The 13,048-nt window shown below is 23.9% G+C and overlaps 1 protein-coding gene across 1 annotated transcript in view; it reads right to left on the bottom strand.

The window, feature by feature from the left end:
• LOC145260210 (uncharacterized) overlaps window positions 1-10,492 on the bottom strand; it is a 213,715-nt gene extending 203,223 nt beyond the window's left edge. The window contains exon 1 of the mRNA XM_080118050.1: window positions 10,171-10,492. The gene's annotated coding sequence lies outside the window, so the exon portion shown is untranslated. The remainder of the gene's footprint in view (window positions 1-10,170) is intronic.
• Between the last annotated feature and the right edge of the window lie 2,556 nt (window positions 10,493-13,048).

The raw sequence follows: 13,048 nt of genomic DNA, 5'->3' as shown, positions 1-13,048 counted from the left end.
ATGTATATATATATACTGATTTCATATGTATATATATATACTGATTTCATATGTATATATATATACTGATTTCATATGTATATATATATATACTGATTTCATATGTATATATATATACTGATTTCATATGTATATATATATACTGATTTCATATGTATATATATATACTGATTTCATATGTATATATATATACTGATTTCATATGTATATATATATACTGATTTCATATGTATATATATACTGATTTCATATGTATATATATATACTGATTTCATATGTTTATATATACTGATTTCATATGTATATATATACTGATTTCATATGTATATATATACTGATTTCATATGTATATATATACTGATTTCATATGTATATATATACTGATTTCATATGTATACATATACTGATTTCATATGTATATATATATACTGATTTCATATGTATATATATATACTGATTTCATATGTATATATATACTGATTTCATATGTATATATATATACTGATTTCATATGTATATATATACTGATTTCATATGTATATATATATACTGATTTCATATGTATATATATATATATACTGATTTCATATATATATACTGATTTCATGTATATATATATATATATATATCCTGATTACATATATATATACTGATTAGAGATATATATATATATATTGATTTCACGCATATATATATATATATATATATATATATATATATATATATATATATATATATATATATATATATATCCTTATTAGATATATATATATATATTCAAAGAATTCGAACCCAATTACAAAGTCACATTTCACCTTGCAACCCGGTATTCAATCCTTAGGGCACAAAGAATTATCACGAAGAAGAAAAGAGAAATGTTTCATACACATACACATATATATATATTAGATGTATATATCGTAATTATATATATATGTAGATTAGATATATATATATATATATATAGTGATTAGATATATATATATATATATATATTAGATATATACATATAGTGATTATATATATATTTATATATATATATATTAGAGATATATATAGTGATTAGATATATATATTTATTAGATATATATATAGTCATTAGATATATATTTATATATATTAGATATATTTATAGTGATTAGATATATATATATATATATATTAGATATAAATCTAGTGATTATATATATATATATATATATTAGATATATATATATACTGATGCGATATATATATATATATACTGATGCGATATATATATATATATATAGATTCGATATATATATATATCCTGATTAGATATATATATACATATATATATATATATATAGACATATATATATATATACATATATACATTTATATATACATATATACATATATATATACATATATATATACATACATATATATACATATATATATACATACATATATATACATACATATCTATACATATATATATATACATATATATATATGTATGCATATATATATCTATTTATACTTACACATATATATATATATACATATATACACATATATATATACTGATTTTATATATATATACTGATTTTATATATATACTGATTATATATATATATATATATACTGATTTTACATATATATACTGATTATATATATATATACACTGATTTTATATATATATACTGATTATATATATATATATATACTGATTATATATATATACTGATTATATATATATATATATATATATATACTGATTTCATATATATATATATACTGATTTCATATGTATATATATATACTGATTTCATATGTATATATATACTGATTTCATATGTATATATATACTGATTTCATATGTATATATATACTGATTTCATATGTATATATATATACTGATTTCATATGTATATATATATAATGATTTCATATGTATATATATACTGATTTCATATGTATATATATATACTGATTTCATATGTATATATATACTGATTTTATATGTATATATATACTGATTTTATATGTATATATATACTGATTTCGTATGTATATATATATATATACTGATTTCATATTTATATATATACTGATTTCATATGTATATATATATACTGATTTCACGCATATATATATATATATATATATATATATATATATATATATATATATATATATATATATATCCTTATTAGATATATATATATATATTCAAAGAATTCGAACCCAATTACAAAGTCACATTTCACCTTGCAACCCGGTATTCAATCCTTAGGGCACAAAGAATTATCAAGAAGAAGAAAAGAGAAATGTTTCATACACACACACGCGCACACACACACACACACACACACACCCGCACACCCACACACACACACACACACACACACACACACACACACACAAGTATTGTGTGTGTTTGTACACATTACTATGTATGTAAAAAATTCAATATGCCACTTTATTTACCACAAATGGCAATGATTTTTTTTAAAAAGAAGTAATGGAGTTACTTTTCCTTTATGTAATATATAACGACTACTATCATTCCTGGCCAACACCGTATGCCTCTGCTTATTACAACTATCACAACATTCGGTGACGACAATCAAAACTGGATATATGTAAGGTCTATTTTTATTTCGAAATTATTATTTAAATTTATTATTCATATTTGTTTACATAAGTATTTTGACATGTTATGAACGTTACGCAATCAAAATGAAAGGTACAAAACGTTCTGAATGAACTAATCAAGCATTTGATTAGTTGTGAAATGTATCCCACATCGCAATCATATTACATATATTATAACATACTTGCTGGCCGCCCGGCGTTGCCCGATCGTAAGATACGCTTAAATATGGTAGTTTAATTCATGCAGATTACGTATTTACTATTGTAGAGACAATTCTCTATCGATTATTATATTGAACCTTATATATGGTAGTGAGAGTGAATATATATATATATATATATATATATATATATATATATATATATATATATATATATATATATATCTTCTAAATAAGCTTTGAATAAAAAAAATGCAAAAATAAAAATAAAGTATGCAGTTTAAATTCCCGGAAGGAAAAAAATATTAACTTTAACCTATCGCAGACTAAGCACCTACATAATCCGATTTCTAAAAAGTTTATAATGACCAAAGAGAATTCATTTATATATGGATGAAAAAAAAGGGCTTAACTAAAATTGTCAAATAGAAATAAACTTAGCACTTGCATAAGCCGATTTCGCAAAAGTCTTCAATTTTAAAACAGAATTTTACTACATAAGGATGAAAAGAGAAAATCTTTTATTTTTGTAAATAGAAAACGGGGATCATCAGCTGCTTACCATGTAGCTGTTTCGTAGATTTAATATATATATATATATATATATATATATATATATATATATATATATATTAAGTAGGGTGCCATCAGATACATACATACATACATACATACACATATATATATATATATGTATATTAGTAGGGTGCCATCAGATATATATATATATATATATATATATATATATATAGTAGGGTGCCATCAGATAGAATCAAAACCAAGACATACAACTGTTTACTTATTCATTAGCTTCTGGGCAACGCCCATACGCATATGTGTGTGTGTATATATGTATACATGTGTGTGTATGTATAGACTCCTCCTCCACCCTTTTTTTAAAAGATAGAATCGCCCGATCGTCGAAGACAAGATGCAAGAAAGCAAAGAAGGTTCCCAGAGTTTTATAATTATATAGATAAATAACGAGAACTATTTTTCGTTAGGTTACGTATTAATGTTCATTATGTATCTAAAACAACGACTAGATCGGTGAATTTAAATAAGAAATAAAGACTTTTCAATTGTACAGTTTAAAAAGGAAAACACTGTATAAATCAGTAGATATAGAAGCACGGTAAAAAAAACAAACAAAAAAAACGAAAGTGTCTCCTTTATAGAAATATTTCTTCCTTAAGTAATTTCAGATGGTGAGGGTTATCGACTTGCTATTTGTTTCCCCTTTTGCTTAGCCGAATGAATGTCATATATATATATATATATATATATATATATATATATATATATATATATATATATATATATATATATATATATATATATATATATATTATTCAAACACTACCGGGTTTGAATTTAACCATTTAGCACTGCTTTAAAGCTTCACCGCTCACTCACTGTTCGACCAAATTTAAACAATTATTACATTATTATATTATTATAGATCACCTTCTCAGCTATATTGCTTTTCGTTCAGTAAAATAAAAGTTACGAATTTTCTGGTGTTCAAAATCGTAAAAAAAAACGCAAGGAGGTGGGCTACGTTTTTTTTTATGGCTGGTTTTCTATAGCAACGACGTCGCCTCAGCGACTACTGTTGTTACCAATTCACCGCTCTCGCGAAAAGTAGTAACATGTTAAACAGAGAGAATGAAAGCATGAGTTAATTGGGGGTATTGAAAGCAGACGAGTGTCGTACATTGTTATTACATATGTGAATGTTATGTTTATGAGGGCAAAAATAAGACTAAAATTAAACAAAGAACAAGTGAATTTACTGGAAGCCTGGAAAAATCATGGATTACAATAGAAAAATGCAAGCATAAAAATTAGTATGGTTAAGCTTAAACATGGAAAAGTAAAGGACTAGTTGTTATAAATGGAAAAGTAAAAGGACAAGATATTCTAGTAAAAATATAATAAATTTATAACTTAAAATATTGCAGCATTAAGAATTTTTTTTAAATTCAATTTATAACATTATATAATCAATTCTTAATGCTGCAACTTTTTAAGTTATAAATTTATTATATTTTTTTACTAGAATATCTTGTCCTTCTTTTTCCAGTTTTTATAACTAGTCCTTTATTTTTCCATATTTAAGCTTAACCATATTACTTTTCATGCTCGCATTTTTTTCTATTGTAATATATAGTCTGTTTATTATATAAATATTATTGGTTACATATGTGCATACATGTTCCAGTGTAATCCTAATTCAAGGAAATCACTAAAATATCTATGCACATATGTAACCAATAATATTTGTACAATAAACATGCTATATACCAGCTCTGTCCTCCATTGAGCACTCTTTAATAATCATGCGAGTTTCATTGGATTTACATCTAGGAAACCAATCTATACAACCATTTTACACACACACACACACACACACACACACACACACACACACATATATATATAAGGATTTTGTGGTACGTTTTTAAGAGCGTGTTTTCAAACTGGCCTAATGGTTATCGTACTTGACACACTGTCTTAAGATTTTGGTTTCGATCTCAGCTCGAGTATTTTTCATTTACAGGAATTTAACTATTTAGAAAAATATAATACTCGCATGCACATGTTTCAGTTTCTTTCCGTTTTTTTTTTGTTTCATTTTTATTAAGGACTTTAACGCTATGTTTAATACCGGGACACGTTGTTTATATCTAGTATTATAATATATTTAAATCATTCTCAGTAGATTTTCAAATGATCAAACCAGATTTGATATTGTAAAATTTGTATTCGGAATCTACTTTGAATATTTGTAAATCTATTGAGAATTAGCTAAATATATCCGTACGTGAAAAGCAAATGATTTATATATTATTCAACGTTTCATCTTTATTACAAGACTTTCTCGGGATTTGATAAAAATGACATACAATATTTACCCACAAATATACTAGAAAGATCAAAGATGAAAATTAGATATGACAACCTAAAGTGAAGCAAGGAATACGAATTTCTTAAATTAAATATCAGGCCAAAAGAATAGTTGGCCGAAATGTCGTGAAACAATAACTATGAAAATGAGGATAACCGACTGCCTATAAGTAAATAAATAAAATTACTAATTACACATCTCAAAGAATTTTAATAATAAAATCAAATATCATATTTGTATGCCATATTTTAAAATCAATAACTTTGAAATAAGGATGACGTGTAGATATATAAATCATTTTGTTTTTTTCTTTTTTCATTTCCATCGCGTTGAAATGTTATTTTCATAATTTTCGTCTCTCTCTCTCTCTCTCTCTCTCTCTCTCTCTCTCTCTCTCTCTCTCACACATATATATATATATATATATATATATATATATATATATATATATATATACTAGCAGGGCATAATTTAAAAGTTAAATAAATAAATGACTTGTGTGCCACTACCGAGAATCGAAACCAAAACGTTTAGTTTACGATTTACTTTTTGCCTCTGCCGTTAATGACTGAGCTATGAAGGCATGTTTGCTGCAAGGCTAAAAATTAAAACATGAATCAATAGCTACTACGTCATGCATGCATATTCATAATGCCGTCGTCCGACCTTCACCTTGCAAATTCCATTTTTTTTTTATTTTTCACATTTTTGTACATATTTTCCCGGGCTAAAACCCAAACATAAAGTTTCGCATGGGTTTAAATACTTTTTTTGTAGACCAAAAACTCTAAAAGGAGTTTGGTAGGCAAAATTTGTTAAACAAAAATATATATTAATTTATTTATTGCGGACTATTATCCTCATCTTTCTTAAATGGCCTTCGTTAGGTGGTAACCGTGACGGGATAGGAACTCCGAATCTCCTAACTGCATTCTCAGCAAACATGGTGACACGACAACAACTATGGATGGCAGTAATTGCTGAGAATGCAGTTAGGAGATTCGGAGTTCCTATCCATCGCAGTTACCACCTGACGAAGGTCAGAAGAATAGTTGGCCGAAACGTCGTGAAACAACATTTTAGAAAGATGCAATAAATAAATTAATAAATAATATTCATCTCAATAATGAATTCTAATTAAAATAATAAAAATATATATGGAAAGAGTTTTGTGTTTATTATAACCTTTTTGCGTACATATGATGTAGAATATCTGCAGAAATATAATTACACGTAATAGTTAACTAAATATAATTACACGTAATAGTTAACTAAATATAATTACACGTAATAGTTAACTAAATATAATTACACGTAATAGTTAACTAAATATAATTACACGTAATAGTTAACTAAATATAATTACACGTAATAGTTAACTAAATATAATTACACGTAATAGTTAACTAAATATAATTACACGTAATAGTTAACTAAATATAATTACACGTAATAGTTAACTAAATATAAATACACGTAATAGTTAACTAAATATAATTACACGTAATAGTTAACTAAATATAATTACACGTAATAATTAACTAAATATAATTACACGTAATAGTTAACTAAATATAATTACACGTAATAGTTAACTAAATATAATTACACGTAATAGTTAACTAAATATAATTACACGTAATAGTTAACTAAAGGAAAGGAATTAGAATGAATTTTTAAAACATATGCAAATTAGCTAGATCTTTTGCTAGTGAATGCAATTCCACGAACCATATATAAGAAAGTTGTAGTTTCTTTTTAAATAAATAGAATAATGGGGATTAAAATGAAAATCAATACACAAAAAAATCATAGGAGTATATGTGTGTGTGTGTGTGTGTGTGTGTGTGTGTATACATAGTAATTTATGAAAATATATATGACAATTTAAGCTACACATGAAACGCTGAATTATCTGTGTAGCTTAAATTGCCATAAATATTTTCATAATTTACTACTTAACTCTACTTGTGTATTTAACACTGTTGAAATAAATACTGAAAAAGTACGCATATTTTATAGATATACTTTTATGCGTAAAGTTTCAGTATTTACTTCAACAGTGCTCAATACATAGGTAGAGCTTGGTATTAAGTTATGAAAATATATATGGCAATTAAGCTTCACAGAATATTCCGCGTTTCATTCTCTCTCTCTCTCTCTCTCTCTCTCTCTTTATATATATATATATATAAACTTGCCGACATGTTTACATTAGTAAAGTAAAAGTGGTTTAATTTGAAAACTTTTTATCTGTCAAAACGGTAGGGCACGCAGCTAGTGCGCTAAATTTTTGTTTTCATTTTAGTTGTCTTTTTTATTTTTTTTTTTTACTTTAAAACCAACTACAGCATATTAGGTACAATATAATATTCAATAGAGAATCGGGTCTGTAATAATAAATAGGAAATCTGCATAAATTGAAATATATTTAAGCGTATTTTACGATCGGCAAGGTTAGGCACCTTTCTGCGAGTTAAAACATAAAATATAAAGGGTTTCTGTGATTGTTTTAAACATGTTTTATTTACCCTGAGTTTTGTGAAGTTTAAAATAAGTTAGCAATTCATTGCATACATGTACACATATATATTTCATAGTAGATATATTCCCAAATATTTTCCCTTTTCTCTCTTCACTATATTTTTTACTAATAAATATTAATTAAAAAAGAACCTACAGACACTAAAGTTTCATGCTTACGCAATCATCAGTGCAGTGATAATTACTGCTGGTCTCGGGACTCGAACCCAGTCATAAAAGAAAATCTTGGCTTTGCAATCTAGCGCTCTTCCCTCTCGGTCAGCAGGAATTAACCCTTAAATGATTTGTTACAACCCCAATCAACGATGAGAAGACTCGAACAAGCAGGAAGTTGGTGAACAATATATATATGGCTCTATGTTTGTTATATGTATTTGGTCGGCATTTTTTCATTTAAGCAAACATTATTAAAAAATAAGACATCTGTTTGATTGCCTCTTTTTTATTTTCTAGATTTTCCTCGTGTTTTTTTTTTATGTGTTAAAAAATCTGTCCTATGTGTATCATGAATGTTTTCGATTATTCGACGAATCATCATCAGGCAAAAAAGCAAATAAAAAAATACTGAGAAAAAACGTGTGTGTTTTTTTAAATATAGACACGTGTTTCTTCTTCTTTCAAGGCTGATCCATATGGGTATATATAAAGGGCGCACACATCACATATACACAAATGGACACATACAGATGCTATTTTTTGGATTTTGAGGTTTTATTTTTTATTTTTAACTGACACGGCAAACTCATTTCTGATAAATCTAGCTCGAAATTAAAAAGTTAGGGTTTTTGTGTGTGTGTGATCAAGTTGAAATTTTATTTGAAAGCCAATCATAGTGAAAAATCTTGTTCACTATTTAATTATATCGATATTTAAATATATAGTAAGCTACATATTTCTGAATGGATAGCTCACTATGTATAAAGTACAGAGCTATTTCAGTGATGCAGAATAATAAACATAACACATACTACATAGAAAAATATCTATCTATCTATCTATCTATCTATCTATCTATCTATCTATCAAATCTTCACCCATTAACAGTCACATCTTTGTTTCATAGAGTGATTGGTGATCATATCTAGCCGTTTATAGGCAACGTTTTAATGAAGAAGATATAGTTAATACAGAAACGCCATATGTCTGTTCGTGTTATGATTATATATATATATATATATATATATATATATATATATATATATATATATATATATATATATAAACATGAACTAAAAAAAAACAAGATTTGGTTTAAAAAGCGCTCAATACAAGAATATAGCTCTTAAAAATTATATATATATATATATATATATATATATATATATTTTTTTTTTTATAGATTTCTATATGTGCGCGTATGTGTTATATATATATATATTTAATAGCTTTGCAAACATTTCAGGATGCTATTAATTGTAATCAATAAAAAAAAAATGATAAATAAAATAATTAACCAAGAAATAACCAGAAACAACTTTATAAATTGTTCAAAGCCAGTTATATAAATTTATCCCGTACGACGAATTCTGAAAGGATTAGAAAGTACTCGGATTTATAAATATGGTTATTACATCAGCCAGTTCCCGCCAGAAGTGAAGATTGTTATTCGAAAGTTGTAAAGGATCGAAAATAGAATTAATAGACAAAAAAACGTCTATTTTATTTAAAGAAATATGCCATAGAGAAAAAATGCTGCATATATATATATATATATATATATATATATATATATATATATATAATATATCGTATGTGTGCATTTGTTTGTGAAATATTCAATACTAAAGCATATATTTATCATTGTTTGAAAGGAATACTCATGAGATTTTGCAAATGACATGTAGAGAATTATTGATCCAATCTATTCATTTAATTTCTCTATTTATATTAAAAAATATATCGTAGAAATAAATAAAATTTTGTACTCACTTTTCTTTTTTTTTTTTTAATTGAAAAGCTGTTTCCTACGTTAATAAAGACGAAAATCACTGCACTCTGTGTGTGTCGAAAAAAAAAAGAAGGTGTTTATGAGTATTAATTCACTTATGCGAATGCGATTATTACTGTGATATTTATTTCCCTTCTGCGTCGTATCAATCTCTTAAATCTGTGAATGGTCAGTTCGGGTGAAGAATGACCGAATACGATGGAAGAAGAGAAAAAAAAACAAGAAGACTCAATAAAGAACCCGTATAGCTGCCGCTGTTCAACGATTCTCCTATTCAGACTACTGTCAATGACATGATCTTAAAACGAAGAAAACACACACGCACACGCACACACACACACACACACACACACACACACACACACACACACACACACACACACTTTTGTGCGTGTGTATGTATGTATATAAATGCATAACCCACACACACACACACCCACACACATATATTAGCAGCGCTAAGACTGTCAGCTCCAAAAGACAGGGGAATCCACTAAAGCGTTCAACCAATCAGAGGCAGTTTTCAAAGTGTAAAAAAAAAATCAAACTACGGAGCATGCGCACATTGAACTTATTTAAAGTGAACGGATCTTGTCGCTGTTTTTGCTTGTGTAAATTCAGTAATTAAATAATAATAATAATAATAATAATAATAATAATAATAATAATAATAATTTATAGTTTTGCGAACCAGCTTCATCATTCTTATCGGATTCGTTATTGTCAGACTTCCTGAGATGATCATCAATTCATTTCATAATTAAAAATATCCAGCTATGACTAGAATATCAACTTGTGTTTAATAAATGACATTCAATGAATCGTTTATGATAGTTATTGTTTCAGCATTAAATAACATAGAAAAGGGTTGATATGCCGTAAAACAAATACACCAAACCAAATCAGAAATTTGTCATTTTCAGGAGTAATTTCATTTTCATGAACATGAAGTAGATATAAAGAGTTGAATGGAATATATATATAAAAAATAATGGCGAAATATTTTGTCTCTAGTGAAATGTTGGAATGTATAAACTAATCAATCGTCTCAAGAAACATAAAGGCAATATCAAATTCTAACACAGAGGCTGCTATTCCAAATTCGTAACTTTCACTTCCATTATTTTGTTATTTAATCCTCACATTTCATGGGCGATGTTACTGGCAAAGGAGGAAGAACTAATATTTTTTGGATCGGAATCTACCCATAGACCACTTATTTTTTGGCTATTTTTTTTTTTTTTACTTTTAAACTCCTTATATGCCTTGGTCTGGAAGGGTTTCTGTAAATAAACAAATAACCATAAGTCGCCATTAGCAGACTGTTTATCTTGCAACAAACGACAAAATTAAAAGAAAAAAAACTTTTTAAAAGTCTCATAACATTTTCACGTAAAATTTATTATTAATATGCATTAAAATTCATTATTATTTTGTATTAAAATTTATTATTAATATGTATTAAAATGTATTATTTATATGTATTAAAATGTATTATTTATATGTATTAAAAATTATTATTAATATGCATTAAAATTTATTATTAATATTTATTAAAATTTATTATTTATATGTATTAAAAATTATTATTAATATGCATTAAAAATTATTATTAATATGCATTAAAAATTATTATTAATATGCATTAAAAATTATTATTAATATGCATTAAAAATTATTATTAATATGCATTAAAAATTATTATTAATATGCATTAAAAATTATTATTAATATGCATTAAAATTCATTATTATTTTGTATTAAAATTTATTATTAATATGTATTAAAATTTATTATTTATATGTATTAAAATGTATTATTTATATGTATTAAAAATTAATATTTATTAAAAAATTATTATTAATATGCATTAAAAATTATTATTTATATGTATTAAAAATTATTATTAATATTTATTAAAATTTATTATTTATATGTATTAAAAATTATTATTAATATGTATTAAAATTTATTATTACCATGCATTAAAATTTATTATTAATATTTATTAAAATTTATTATTTATATGTATTAAAAATAATTATTAATATGTATTAAAATTTATTATTAATATGTATTAAAAATTATTATTAATATGTATTAAAATTTATTATTAATATGTATTAAAAATTATTATTAATATTTATTAAAATTTATTATTAATATTTATTAAAATTTATTATTTATATGTATTAAAAATTATTATTTACATGTATTAAAAATTATTATTAATATGTATTAAAAATTATTATTAATATGTATTAAAAATTATTATTAATATGTATTAAAATTTATTATTAATATGTATTAAAATTTATTATTTATATGCATTAAAATTTATTATTTATATACATTAAAATTTATTATTAATATGCATTAAAATTTATTATTAATATGCATTAAAATTTATTATTTATATGTATTAAAAATTATTATTAATATGCATTAAAAATTATTATTAATATGCATTAAAAATTATTATTAATATGCATTAAAATTCATTATTATTTTGTATTAAAATTTATTATTAATATGTATTAAAATTTATTATTAATATGCATTAAAAATTATTATTTATATGTATTAAAAATTATTATTAATATGCATTAAAAATTATTATTAATATGCATTAAAATTCATGATTATTTTGTATTAAAACTTATGGTTAATATGTATTAAAATTTATTATTTATATGTATTAAAATGTATTATTTATATGTATTAAAAATTATTATTAATATGCATTAAAATTTATTATTAATATTTATTAAAATGTATTATTTATATGTATTAAAAATTATTATTAATATGCATTAAAAATTATTATTAATATGCATTAAAATTTATTATTAATATTTA

The sequence above is a fragment of the Euprymna scolopes genome, chromosome 3 (genome assembly GCF_053919585.1).
Source record: "Euprymna scolopes isolate OS-2025 chromosome 3, ASM5391958v1, whole genome shotgun sequence".
NCBI lineage: Eukaryota > Metazoa > Mollusca > Cephalopoda > Sepiida > Sepiolidae > Euprymna > Euprymna scolopes.
The sequence above is the reverse complement of the archived record's forward strand: the minus strand, read 5'-3'. Positions and strand labels throughout refer to the sequence as shown.